Source organism: Monodelphis domestica, chromosome 7 (assembly GCF_027887165.1).
Source record: "Monodelphis domestica isolate mMonDom1 chromosome 7, mMonDom1.pri, whole genome shotgun sequence".
Classification (NCBI taxonomy): domain Eukaryota; kingdom Metazoa; phylum Chordata; class Mammalia; order Didelphimorphia; family Didelphidae; genus Monodelphis; species Monodelphis domestica.
Window position 1 is genome coordinate 157,775,843 of NC_077233.1, and position 15,401 is coordinate 157,791,243.

Here is a 15,401-nt window from a genome sequence, read left to right on the forward strand (position 1 = left end):
AATATTGTGTGTTGGTTTCAAGCCAGAAGAATGATAAGGGCTAGGCAATGGGGGTTAAGTGCCTTGTCCAAGGTCACACAGTTAAGAAGTGCCTGAGGCCAAATTTGAACCCAGGACCTCTAATCTCTAGGCTTGGCTCTCAATCCACGGAGCCACCCAGCTGCCCCCATTCCTATCTTTTTAAGTGAAAATAGCTGTTAGATTTTTGTGAAAAGACTTTTCAGCATCTACTGATGGATGATTAAGCTATTTTTATTCTTATATCAACTTCATTTCAAGGGAGTCAGATAGATGTCTTTGGATTTTCTTTCAGTTCTAAAGTTACTCTTCAAGTACAAATCTGGCACCTTTGGGTGTAACATCTTCAGAACTTGAAACATGCAGAATCGATGTTCACTATTTTATGGCCTGAAGAGTGGGGGCTTCTGTCTGGAGCTGGGCTAAAGGATGTGCTTCTCCATAAATACTACAATTCTTGACTTGAGTCAGTCAGTCACCAAGCACTTCTTAACTACTTCAAATGTGTTCTAAGGACTAGAAGGTAAAGCAAAAACAACCCCCGTTCTCAAGGAGCTCACATCCGAAGGGGGGAGATGTAGTGGTATAAGTAATTAGGTACAGACACAATGGATACAGAGTAGATGAAAGGACATCTCAGGGAAGGCATCAGCAGCTCTGAAGGGACTTAGAAAGGCGAGATCTGAAGGAAGCCAGAGAAGCTAAAAGGTAGAGGCGAGGGGCAAAGTATTTTAGGAATGGAGGGTTGCTAGTGAAAAGGCAAAGAGAGGAGAGACAGAGTACCTTGTATTGGGGACAGCAAGCCGGCCAGTATAGCTGGCCCAAAGAGTTTTTTGAAGGGACTATAACAAAGTTAAAACCATACAACAGGGCGACATGAAGAAGAGGTTTCTGTGCCAAATAGAGAAGACTCTGATTCTGGAGGCAATAGGGAGCTACTGTAGGTCATTGAGTAGATGTACGAAATTGTCAGATCTACATTGTAGAAACAGCAGGGGAATGACTTGGAAGGGAAAAGAGCAAGAGAAAAGTCAGGGAGATAAATTAGAAGGCTATTGCAATAGTCCAGATTGGAGGTAATGAGGGCTATGTGAGTGAAGAGGATAGAAGAGATGTGGAGAAAGAAGCAAGATTTGGCAAAGCCTTGGATATGTAAAGCGAGTGGGAAGGTTGTTCTCCTGGTCAACAAAGAGGACAATGACACCCTTGAGAATAGAAGGGAAGTCCGGGATTGTGGGAGAGTTAAGACCTCAAGGAACCCAGAGTTTCCTTCAGCATCTCAGTAAAACGTATAAATACATCAGCTAAAAAAGAAAATGAGGATTACTTGGAGACTTCATAACCCAGTGCAGAGGTGCATAGAAGGACCCCGAAATCCAGGAAGGGTCCTGGAGCAACTAGATAAGGCCTCTTACCTCTCATCTCTTGCAAGGCTGGGAGACCAACAGTGCCCAGCAAGGGAAGGGCAGGCCCTACACAGTGCCAAGAAAAGGCTCTCCACTTCCACAAGAGTGAAAGTCTAAGCACTCTCTTGGAAAGCTAGGGGACTCTTTCAAGTGGAGCACTCTAAGGGCATGACACACCATCCTCTTCAGGTAAGGTGAATTTCATTCCATTCAGCAAACATGGATGAGAAACCTACAAGGTACAAAGGCTGTGGGTATGCAAAGATAAAACAGTCTGTGCTCTCAAGAGCTTACACTCTACTGGAGGCACACAACATGCACAGAAATAACTGTAAATAATAATAATAAATAATAATAAAGTTGTCCGAGGAGTAAAGACAGTTGGGCATCAGGTAAGGCTTCAGGGAAGAATGTCACCTAAATTGAGTGTTGGAGGAAAACAAAGATTTTGAAAGATGGAATGAGAAGGCAGACATTCAGGGACTACAGTCTAGATTGTAGGAAGATAAGCCTGGATGATTCTTGCTCAGTTCTCCAACAGATTATCCACGTGGAATTTCAGATTCCTTTCTCTGAGATTGAAAATATCGATATATTATCAGTATGGACTGTAATGTTTGTGGGGTTTGGGGGATGGGTTTAGAAGTTTATTAGGGACAGTTACAGAAGATTAAACTGTTTGGGGAAGGCAGAGCCTATCCTGGTTTAAAAACCACAGACCACTATATAACTAGGACAGACTGATGGATTTTTTTTTAATAAGGAAAGGTAAAAGGGGGATTTGGATAATCCTAAACTAAGGTTTTCTACCTAAACCCCCTAGATCTAAATATCTCTTCACAGAGATTTCTTCAGAGTGAATTGCCTAAATCCTCAGCCCCTGACCTAAACTAAACCTACAACTAAACCCCCCTTAGCTGGCTTTAAGTAAAGAAAGGTCTGTGTAAGCTTGATAGGGCCCAAATTGGTCCAAGATCCAAAAGGATCCATTCCAGGTCTCACGCTCAGATGCCAGATATCTCAGGATCAACACAGGAACTCAGCTACAGAGAGCAGGGAAACAGCGCAACAGAAGCAGCAGGTAGGATGGGAAGATAAGATAAAAAAAAAAAAAACAGCCACAGGGAAATAGCCAGTCTTGTCAGGTCAAACCCCAGAGAGAAAAGCACAGCCCAAGCTCAACTGTCTCTTAGTAACAGCCAGCTCCCAACAGAACTCCGGAATTTTGTACTCTGCTGCCCATGCTTCTGCCCTTTGCAAACTTATACATCTTAACTTTTCCTGTAATGGTATTGAGGGCAGTCTGCCTGCTCTTACTGCTACCATGCCTCTTCTAAGCATATGTGTTTGTTTGCTTTTTTAATTTTTTTTGAAAATTTTTATTTAATTAATTTAGAAGATTTTTCCATGGTTACATGAATCATGTTCTTTCCCTCCCCTCCTCCCACCCTCCCTCCCATAGCCAATGTGCAATTCTACTGGGTTTTACATGTGTCACTGATCAAGACCTATTTCCATATTATTGATAATTTGCACTAGGGTGATCGTTTAGAGTCTACATCCCCAGTCATATCCCCATCAACCCATGTGGTCAAGGAGTTGTTTTTCTTCTGTGTTTCTACTCCCACAGTTCTTTCTCTGGATGTGGATAGTGTTCTTTCGCATAAATCCCTCTGAATTGTCCTGGATCATTGCATTGTGGCTAGTAAAGAAGTCCATTACGTTCGATTGTACCACAGTGTGTTTGTCTCTGTGTACAATGTTCTCCTGGTTCTGCTCCTCTCGCTCTGCATCACTTCCTGGAGGTCAGTCCAGTCTCCATGGAACTCCTCCACTTTATTATTCCTTTTAGCACAATAGTATTCCATCACCAACATATACCATAATTTGTTCAGCCATTCCCCAATTGAAGGGCATCCCCTCATTTTCCAGTTTTTTGCCACCACAAAGAGCATGGCGATAAGCATATTTGTTTTTGATATGTTCTATGCTATTTTTATCAGGCAAAGAATTAGGTACTGTGTTGTAGCCTACTTATATCCATTACATCCCGACTGCAAAAACAAAGACAACAGAGAGACTCATCCTGGAAGCTCTCTTTGCAGATGACTGTGCTCTCATGGCCCACCAAGAAAATCATCTCCAAACCATTGTGGACAGGTTCTCTACAGCAACAAAACTGTTTGGCCTGACTATCAGCCTCCGCAAAACAGAGGTGCTGTTCCAACCTGCACCGGGGAGGCCAACGAACCAGCCATGCATTACAATCGATGGCACGCAGCTTTCTAACGTCAACACTTTCAAGTACCTGGGCAGCATCAGCCAACGACGGGTCTAGACCACGAGATCAATGCCAGGATCCAAAAGGCCAGCCAGGCACTCGGGCGGCTGCGCTGCAAAGTCCTCCAACAACTGCGACGAAGCTCAAAGTGTACAACGCAGTGGTCCTCAGCTCGCTCCTGTACGGTTGTGAGACATGGACACTGTATAGGAAGCACATGAAATAGCTGGAGCAATTCCACCAACGCTCCCTCCAGTCAATCATGAGGATCTGATGGCAGGACCGAATCACCAACCAGGAAGTCCTCGACAGAGCCAACTCCACCAGCATCGAAGTCCTGGTCCTCCAAACCCAGCTACGATGGTCTGGACACGTCATCCGCATGGACCCACAGCGAATACCAAGACAGGTATTCTATGGTGAACTGTCAGCTGGACTCAGGAAACAAGGCTGACCAAAGGAAAGATTCAAGGATCAGCTAAAGTCCAACTTGAAGTGGGCTGGCATGACACCAAAGCAACTAGAACTCGCTGCCTCTGTCAGAAGCAGCTGGCGAGCCCACATTCACCATGCCGCCATCACCTTTGAAGATGAGCGACGTCGACGTCTTGCCGCTGCGCGTGAACGCCGACACCAGGCCACAACCGCACCCCCCCTAACAACTGGAGTCCCAGGCCCCAAGTGCCACAAACGCTGCGCCTCAGCCTTTGGACTCCAAAGCCACATGAGGGTACATCAATAGATGATAATGCACAAAGACAATCGTCATTCTCGGTCACCGAGAGACTACTACTAGTACTATATCCATTACAAATATTCTTATCCACTCATTATTTCTTCATTCCTATTAGCTAGCATTATAAACTACTTTAAGGCATGCATAACATTTTATATGTTACTTCATTTGATCCTCACAATGCTCCTAAGAGGTAGATACTCTTATTCCATTTCAAAGATAAGGGGACTGAATCTGAGCTAGGTTTAGTGCCTTGTCCATTTTTACCCCATTGGCAAATGTTTAAGGCAGAATTCGAACTCAGCATGACCCATAGCCCAAGTGACTTCAGTGCTTGGAGCAGAGGATGCCTGGCTTAGGGCTGCAATACTGCTGCTGCTGCTGCCATGACCTAGGAGCTGGCACAGAAGGGGGATGAGGTCCTGCTCCCCACCCCTATCCCATGGGCACTGAATTGAGTAATATAAGTTTTTAAAAGAGAGAACTATACACACATATGTGGATATATATGTATATATATATACATATATGTTTGTCCAACAAATATTTTTTAAGTGAGCAGTATGCTAAGTACCAGGGATTCAGAAACGAAATGGAAAGAGCCCCTGACTTTTTTTGTGGTCACCTGCAATTGTTACTTTTCTGAAATTGTGGCATTCAATGATTTATCCAAGTAGCCTCTTAGGATATTTTCTTCTACAGATATTCCTTCTACTAAGTACTTGTAAGCCTACAAAGTTGATCTCTGTGCGTCCAACTGATGTGGGAAGGTTGAGTGCTTCTCTGCCTTATATCTTCCTCTAAACTGATGCACAGAAGGCCCTTATTGACAGATACCCAGAGACAGGGACTCCCATGTCTAGAACGCACTTCCTCCTTGTCTTCATAACATTCTTATCTTCCTTTATATAACAGCTCAGGAGTCCCCTCTTCACCTGAGAGTGCATCGCACTGGATAGGTATGTCTATCTTGCCTAAAACTGAAGCAAAAATATAGCCTTGTCTGTTTCTGGGCACTTCTTGGCTGGTATTTTAGAACCAGCCAACCTTGACCTTAGCTTCAAATCTCTTTGCTCCTCCAGGAGTGGGTTTATTCACTCGTCTGCTTGGCTTGAACTTCTTTACCCCAGTCTGGCTGATCTGAGTCAGTCTCTCTTTTGGTCTTGGTGGCTCAGACCTGAGGAAATTCCTTGGGACCACACAAGGCTAAGTTGTTTTGCTTTTGAATAGTCTCTCTCTATCAACTTTGTCTCCACTTTGGCCACTTGCACTATATGTAACCAGGGAGCTATTTACAGTTAATGTAGCCTCAAGCATTTTATCCTATGGCATCCCCTGGATGCTTTTTGGCAAGGACAGCAGAACTTGCTTGCTCATTCTGAAGTCACTGTCCTCTTGATTATTGTTCTCTGAAGTAGACTTTCCAAACTTAAAGGCAGAACCCTTACTCTGTTCCTATTAGGAGGGTATTAGGAACCTCACCCTCTTCTAACTTTGGCTTTCTGTCTGTCTTTGTTTTCTCTTTCTTTCTTTCTTTCTTTCTTTCTTTCTTTCTTTCTTTCTTTCTTTCTTTCTTTCTTTCTTTCTTTCTTTCTTTCTTTCTTTCTTTCTTTCTTTCTTTCTTTCTTTCTTTCTTTCTTTCTTTCTTTCTTTCTTTCTTTCTTTCTTTCTTTCTTTCTTTCTTTCTTTCTTTTTCTTTTTCTTTCTCCTTCCTTCCTTCCTTCCTTCCTTCCTTCCTTCCTTCCTTCCTTCCTTCCTTCCTTCCTTCCTTCCTTCCTTCCTTCCTTCCTTCCTTCCTTCCTTCCTTCCTTCCTTCCTTCCTCCCTTCCTCCCTTCCTTCCTTCCTCTCTCTCTGTCTGTCTATAATTTTTCACCTATAGATTATTCTTGTTACTCAGAGAGTCCTTAGTTCTGATGAATTTGAATAGCTATCATCTGTGCTCTCAGTACCACCAAACTGATTAACATCCGCAGACTTTTGAGTACTGTGACTTAATAGTACTGCATTTTGAGGGTAGGCAGCTGTGGCTCAGTGGATACAGTGCTGGACCTGGAGTCAGAAAGACTCAAGTTCAAATCTTACCTCAGACAATTTCCTAGCTGTGTGACTTCTGATTGCCTAAGAAGAGAATTCACTGAAAAAGGAAATGACAAACCACCCCAGTATATTTGCCAAGAAACCCCCCATGGACAGTATCGGTGTGTTATGGTCCACAGGGTCATGAAGACACAACTAAACAACAACAAAATTTTAAAGGTGCATACAGCATTAAAGACAGGTCTTCTGGGCTTCATTAGGAGTCTCTTGTTTCTGTTCATCAGTTCCCTGAAATGCCTACATCACTTCTGGAATGTGCCTTAGCCAGAACTGAACAAATTTCTCAAAAGGAGTGTAAGTACGTGACTCCAAAAATGAAGAGTCCATTTTGGATTTACTGTTTGACTACAACCTGGCCCACAGCTGTAGCCTTATTGTTGGTCCTAGACAAGTGAAGAATGGCATTTCTCTGCCTTCCTCCTGAATCCCAACTCCCAATACCTCTAGCAAGGTTTTTTTTGTTTACTTCATTAGCAGCCTATCCTCATCTAACCATAAAGGATTCAAGCTGACTTAGCAGTTTTTTGTCAGCAAGAGAAGATTTAGAGCCCAATTTTGAAACATTCTGTTTGCCAAATATGTCTCTGGGCAGCTGGGAAGACCCCATCATCCTTACACATTCCACGCAAAGCCATCACTGTGTCATCTTCCTTCCTATAGGCTTTTTCAGTAACTTACATCTCCCCAAGAAATCCATGGCACTGCAAAAAGTCCTTCCAATGTTTTGTGCTTCATAATCAGTATGTACTCTCTGCCTCTACCTCCCAATCAATAGTATTTGATGAAAGGTTCCCATTACCAGGTACAATTTCTCTAATAACCGAGTAATTTTGATGGCTTACTCACCTCGACACACAAGTGTACAATCTTTCCTTAAGCCACTTTTGCCTGTTTTGTAAGTAAGGTCTTTGATGGAAAATTTTTTGTCAAATTGTAAATTGGGGTCTCGAAAAACAACAACAACAACAACCCAACAACATGTTCTCTAGTAGAGCAAAAGTATTTCTTACCAGTGTGTGCACAGCCAACTAACAGAATCAGGATAGGCTTACCATGTGAAGAGGGCTACAACGTGAGCCTAGAAAGAGGGTTAGGATTCCAGGATGCAGAAATGAGAAGGAAGAGAATTCCAGCCAGTGCAAAAGCAGAGATGGGAAGTGGAATGCCAACTTTGGGAAACAGCAAATAGACTTGTTTTTGCAGGACTTAATGTGTGTGAAGATGAGTAATATGTAGTAAGTCTGGAGAAGAAGACTGGATTGAGATTGTCAAAAATGCTAACGGCTATCATGAGGAATTTGCTTCACATCCTAGAGACTATAGAAAACCCCTAAAGGATCAGAAACTGATAGGGTCAGATTTGTAGTTTGGGAAGGTTATTTTACCAGTATAGCACTGTGAAGATTTTACAAAGAAATATTTATTTCAGAAGCCATAATCACAGATATCCAAATGCTTTACCCCAAAATGTGGGAAGCTTTATCCACTTCCCTCTAGCACCACCCCAACATCTGGGAGGGGAAGGGGATTAGAATTAAAATTTAACACTGTTCCCATAGAGTTTAGTCCCAGTTCCAAATCCAAAGGCAATCTTGAGGCTTGAGCCCCAGCACCAGGATTTCTCAGGGCTTCCATGTTCAGAATGCAGTCCTGGCTTCAGTCTATAAAGTCACAAAGGTCCAGCTCCCACTCCTATATTTAGTGTATGTAAATTACTACACAAAACTTAAAGCACTCCCTTAAATGCCAATTATTAGCTTTACGATGACCCCTTCTTAGTATAAAAATCATTACCTTGCTATACTAGCAATCTGAGTACAGGTTTTATTTTTCCTAAAACTTCTTATACATCCACAACACTTTTTTAAATTCATACTCAGTTATATATACTTTCTTCCATCTTCAGCACATACAATTTAAAGGTTTGAGTTCATCAGAGGATTTCCTGGGTAGACACATCAGTTTCTTTAGGTGATTCTTATTTTCCTTTTCTCATCAGGAAAATGTATGATTTCATAATTTCATATTATTCACCTTAGTATTTTCAACCCTCAGACCATAGAAGCATGTCTATCATGTCTCTTCACTTTTTGAAACCTATCCTCCTAAATTCTAGGGGACCTACATGGCATCCTATAATTCTCCTCCCTGATTATCATGGATTCTAAGGTGATTCTGTTTTGGCAGAAGCATGGATGCAGTTAGAAAAACTGAATTCAAATCCCAATTCTTCCATTTTCATAACTGTATCACCTTGATTCACCTAATCTCTCTATGTCTTCATTGTCCCATTTCTAAAATGAAATTTTATTAGACACTCTGTAAGATTCCTTTTTATTCAACATTCACAATCCTGTGACATTCCCATTTTCTTCTAGGAGTTATAATTTCCATGTCATCCTTTCACAGTTTTCTATTAGAAAAAGAGAATGTTGGGAGGCATTTTAGAAATCATTTGATAGTCTAATCTTCTGAGTCTGAGGCTCAGAGGAGGCATGTTAATTATCCAAGAACACACAGTATATAAACAGAGTTTTTATATATATATAAAAATAGTCTTACAGGCTTCAAATACCGAATCCTCATTTCCTGAAGGTTTACTGCTTGTTGACTTGATCTTAACAAGCAGTGATTACAGCATGTAAGTTTCTGCTTGTTATATTTTCTTTGTGTGTTTTTGTTGTTAACCTCATATTTCTCTTTGAAAAAAACAGTCTTTGATTAGGTGTCCAGTTTTATGGCAGAAAAAGCATTGCCTGTTCTCTCTCTGTACTTTTCTTTGTTGATAAACAGGTTTTGAGTATGTTTTAACAGTGGTTAAATTTTTAATTTCTTGAATCTCCTTGTCCTTTAGATTTTGCTCTGATTCATGCAACTTCTGTTTTAATTCAGATAGCTGTCTATTCTAATCTGTGTGACTGTCATATATGTATGATACGGAGTCTCTCAGTTCTGTCAAATTTACTGTGTCATATTTTTGAAAGTAGTGTTTGAAGAAATTCCTAAGGTGTGTTGTGCAACCTTTCAGAAATTGTCTCCAGCATGAGCCACGGACTCATCTGTATCTTTCTCTATGCCCATGATAGCCTTGATGGTCTCAAAAAGGTGATCAATAAATGTTGCTGGATGTTCTCCCTTTTCTTGCATAATCTTATCAAAATTTTCCCAAGCATTTGGCTTGGAGCAACACATTTTAATGGCTTGGAGTAAGTCCTCTCTGCATTTCCTCAGATAGGTCATGCTAATAGGATTAGGGAAGTCAAAGTCCTCTCTTTGCTCCTCAGTTGGCCAGATTGTCAGGGTGCTTTCTCATCTTGTTCTATCAATAAATTGACGATGTTCATGGGGACTAAAAAGTTCTGCCAGAAGAAATTCAACATCTTCAAAAGTGGGTTCAAAAATCTGGAAAGCCCTTTTTAATTCTTTATGAGATCGATGGGGCTCAGATATGAACTTTGGAAACCTTTTCTTTATGGAATCTAATTCTTGAGTTGTAAATTGCTTATGAACTTTGGAGTGGAACACTCCAGCTGAATCAGAGATCTTAGTAATATCTTTTAGAGGAAGAATTTTTTCAGCGTCTTTGCATTGGTTTCCTTGTCATTGTCATTTCCCTGTGCACCCTACTTGGTTTTCTTGGCCTTCTTTTCTCTATCCTTAGGTACATTGTTTGCCTGGCTATTTACCTTATCCTTTATCTGATCTAGCCCTTTTGCCTTTAAGAATTCCTCAAACATGTTCTTCACTAGTATTTCCGGATTGGTATCAACTACCATAATCTGTGCTGTCTTTGGAATTACACATGTATAAATATGCTTCAGATAGGTAATAGTTTGTATTGTAACCATAACAACAAGGTAAACCTGTGTCAGTATTTGCCATAGTATGGTGTCTTTTTGAAAAGGCATGTTTAGTATGAACATTGTGGTGTTAGTTATATACCCCATAGAATCTACAAACATAGTTGTCATGGTACAATACAGGATATTGTATATCCAATATCCTGAAATTGTTGCCAACACTACCGTCCCACAGATGATTTGTTTAAACATTTTGTCTTCTTATTGGCTTCCTATATATTATATGTGAGTACAGTCTGTTTAGGATTGTGAATACAGTCTGTTCAGGATGCCAAATTGTAATAAGGGATTATTTGACTGAGAAATGATAATTTAAGATCAGATCTGCCAATCTTCTCCCTTCCTCCCTCCTACCTCCCTTTACCTCCCTGTTTGTTCTTCCTCCTCCCTTCCTCCCTCCCCTTCCAGTTGCTTCTTCTGTTGGTCTTTCTAAATCAACTCAGAGTGATTATTATGGTGTATCAAATAAATTACTTCTCTCTCTCTTCTTTAAGATTAAATAAGGGGTTTATTGGAAGAAAGGAAAAGATAAGAAAATGGAGGGAAATAGGGTTTGGGGTTTCCCTAACACTAGAATAATTCCTAGGTTGGAAGATGGTGGAATATAGTTTAGATTGGGAAAATTGGTTAACAGGTCTGGAAATTTAGTCACTATAGTACAGCAGAGAAAGCAGAGAGAGCTGAACTTTTGTCCTTCTTCCTTTCTGTCCCCAAGCCAAGAGACCCTTCTTTCTTTTTGTCTCTAAGGGAAAGAGACCAAGATTTCAGTTTGTCTCCTCCTTTCTCAACAGTCTTTTCTGGTCATCATTCCAAATAGAATGTTCTCCTTGAGTGATAGCTCAGCAGTTCCAGCTACTCCAGCTCTGTTGCAGACTTTTCCCATTTTCTCTCTTCCACAACATTACATTAGGACTCAGTTTGCATGTCTAGGGCTCAAATTTGGATGTTTATCAGGATCAGACCCAGCACCTTGTCCACTGTTCCACAGAGCCTATTTGTTTTATATTTCTCTATTCTTTAAAACATATGACATGTGCTCAATATTTATTCACTGATTAATTGAGAGGGTATTTTGAATACAAGGGGCTGAAAATTCCATGTCTAAAGACAGAGAAATAGAACTCTACCAGTTGCCTGCTGGGGGTGAAATATAACAACAACTATAATTTATATAGTGCTTTAAGGTTTATAAGTGTTTTTCATATATTAATTTATTTGATCTCGTAATATCTCTGTGAAGTAGGTGTTATTATTATACTGGTTTTAGAAGTGAGAAAACAGAGACACAGAGAGTTTAAATGACTTGGCCATAATTATCAAACAAGTGTCTGGGGTAATCTTCCTGATTCTTAAGTGCCATATTCTACAACTTCCCCCAGATCAGTGGTATCAAACTCAATAAAACTGGGGGCCACTAATTTGTGCTTTAGGATCTCTTTGGGTCACATTTTGACTTTATTTTAAAATGTACTTTTATCTGTGTTCTATTATATTTTTTATTTATTCTATTAAATATTTCCCTATTATATTTTAATCTGGATCTTACAACCCTTCAGAATGTTGTAGACTGGATATCTGCCATCTCTGCTCTAGATGAAAATTAACTAGACTGGCCATGTAATCAATGATCAAAAGTAAATCTTGTTTCTAGAAATTCTGTCTGCTTTGACCTTATCCCACTACCATGTATTCTATGTAGTATTAATGCCAAATATTTGGCCTTCATTAATTCTCCACACAAAGGGAGAATGGATTCATACTCTCTTTCATCATTCTTTCTTCAGTCATGTGACTGGCTGGTCCCTGCCATATTATCTTCCTTGGTAAGCAGCCACGAATTCTCTGGCAATGCCCTGAACATTTGATTCATGAAGAAACATTTGGATTTCCAAAATCCAGGTGATAAGAAGAATTTTCTTAAACATTGCTATGCCTATATGTAAGTAAAGTAGAAAATAAAAATTAACCACCCTTTCCTTGGGTGATTAACAAAATGCATTTTCATTGTTTTGCCTTTTCCTAAGGATCAAGTGCCTTTAATATTATTTTAGGTATGTCTCCCATGGTCCAAGGAATGAACAACCCCTCTTACAAGGGAATTCACAAAAATGGACTGTAGTACTGGGAGGATATGACCCCAAAGGATAGGCAATCATGCTTTGGCTTATTATACTTGAACCTCTCTCTGAGGAAAATCTTTTAAATAATCAGTCACCAGCAGGTTAAATTCTAGGCACTATGCTAGGTACTGAGGATATAAATGTCATAACATAATTCCTATTTGCAAGGACTTGGAATTCTAAAAGCTAAAGAAAAAGGTATATATATTAATATATACAGGATAAATACAAATAAACAAAAAGTAGTTAAATAGTAGATAGTTTGAATAGATGGGAAGGTAGGTAGCATAGAGAATGGAGTGCCAGGTCTGGAGTGAGGAAGACCTGAGTTTTGGCTTCAGACACTTACTGTGTGTCCCTGGGTAAATCACTCAATCCCATTAGGCTCAGTTTTCTCATCAAATGAGTTGGAGAAGGAAACAACAAACTACTCCAATTTCTTTGTCAAGAAAACCCCAAATGGGGTTACAATGTATTAGACAGGACTGAAAAACAAATAAACAACAAAAACCAGGCATTTAATTCCAAAGGTCTAACAGGCACTTGGTTATGTGGGATTAGATTCCAGAGGGAGTCTAGGGCTACATATGCATATAGCTTTTATCAGTAGTTAAACTCTTTTTCAACAAAGGCTGGCTATAAAACAAAACAAAACAAACAAAAAAATCAAGAATAGCAAATATACCTCTTTATCAAATTAAAATGTAAATTGGAAAGGAGAAACTTTTGATATTAAATTAGACTAGAGGAAACACCAGAGTAAAAGAGATCTTCAACTAGCATTAAGATAAAATTTCAGATCTGGCCTCAGACACTTCCCAGCTGTGTGACCCTGGGCAAGTCACTTGACCCCCATTGCCTAGCCCTTACCACTCTTCTGCCTTGGAGCCAATACACAGTATTGACTCCAAGATGGAAGGTAAGGGTTTAAAAAAAAAAAAAGATAAAATTTCAGCTCAATCAAATAGTCTGGTTCTAGCCAGTTTTAGTATTGGGTTCTAAGCACTGGAAATTAAGGGACATGTTGGAGGTCACCTTGAAGAGTGTGCTGGTAATATCAAACAATTGATTTTCTAAATAAAAAAAAAACAGGTAGGCATGACACTTTTAAGTTTAATCAGCATTATTATCCATCACTTGTGTAAATATAGAAATCAAAAAAATATTAATCAAGCCATGATTTGTAGGGTTTGACAATTTTAGAGGTGTTACTCTAAAATTTTAAGAATCAACTTGTGCTGTAACTGACTCCAACATACCACAGGCTGGCTCCCTATACATCCTTGGCTTCAGAGAAATCCCCTGTCAACCATTCAAAAAGGATATATTCTTCCCTTTGGACCAGCTCTCTTGAAATTGCCCAATAAAAAATTAAATAAAGTAAAAAAGAAAACTCTTCTATCCTCTGGCAGGTAACCAGTATGGAAACTCAGCGTTCTCTCAATCCGTCAAGAATCACATCTTCATACTGTCCTTTAGGGAAAATATTTAAGCCTTGAAAGGAGGTGCTGTTACAAGCTAAACAGAAGACTTTATACAGGATGTTCCAAAAGTCTTAATGCATATTTAAGCTATTAAAACATAATTTTAATTCTCAAAGTAGTTACTTTATTGCTTTAAGCTTTCAAAACTTAATTTATGCTATTGAAGCTTGAAACTGCACTAAGAGTTGGAGTGGTGGAATGGAGCAGGTAGGAGGCTCAATGAATAGAGCCAAGCCTGGAGATGGGAGGTCCTGGGTTCAAAACTGGTCTCAGACACTCTCTAGAGGTGTGCCCCTGGACAAGTAACTTAACCCCCATTACCTAGCCCTTACCACTCTTCTGCTTTGGAACCAATGCACAATATTGATTCTTAATTGGAAGGTAAGGGTTTAAAAGAAAAAGAAGTTTAGGGGATCCCTGTATTTTATTACAGAGGTCATGATAAGCCATTTATTGAGTAAGAGAACACAATAGTGTGATTTAAAAAAAAAAACTCAGTTTGCAAGCAATGTGAAAGATGGGTTCAAATGGGAGAAATTTGAGGGAGGGAGACCAGTTTAGAGGCTATTATGTAATGTAAGCAAGAGATAAATGAACTATGGTGCTAGCTGTGTAAATAGAGATTGGATATGAAAGATAACAGAAAAGACAAAATTTGATAACTGACTGAATATACACAATGAAGGAGGGTGGATTTGTGTCAAAATTATGAAGCTAGAAGACTGGGAAAATGGAGTACATATGATAAAAATAAAGAAATCTGGAGGAAGGTTCAGTTTTTAGAGAAAGATAAAGAGATGTATAGCATTGCTTGCCTCCTCAATTGGTAGGGAAGGGCTGAGGGGAGATAAAGGATTTGAAACTCAAAACTTTAAATGTCAAAAAGAAACAATTTAAGAAAACCCGGCTTTATAGTTCATAAAAAGAAAAATAATGGAAAAGGGAGGTAAGAGCCTAGAGAAGAGAAGTGTGCAAGTTTAAATGTATCTAGGATTTCTCTTTAAAAAAGATGAATAGAATTCTTAAATAATCCCATATCAGGGAACTTCCAGTTAAGATGGCGGCTTAGAGAAAGCTAAAGTTCAGATCTCCGGAAAACCCTTCCCGACCGATCTCAAACTATAAGCTCCTCAGGCGCCGAAATTCAAAATGATCAACAGCACAGACCCTGGGAACCCTCCTCCTGGACCTGGACCCGGTTCAAAAGGTACGGCTCCCCTCAAAAGCCAGAACCCGAGATCACTCGGACCTCAGGGGTAGGAGCGCAGAGTCCAAGGCTCCGGGAAGCCGCAGCCCGGCTGGGCTCAGAGAGAAGGGTCCTCGGAACAACAACCCTCAGGGCCTACTACTCGAGTCCCGGTGAAAGTTACTGCCTGGGGCTTCCGCTGCAGAGAGCTG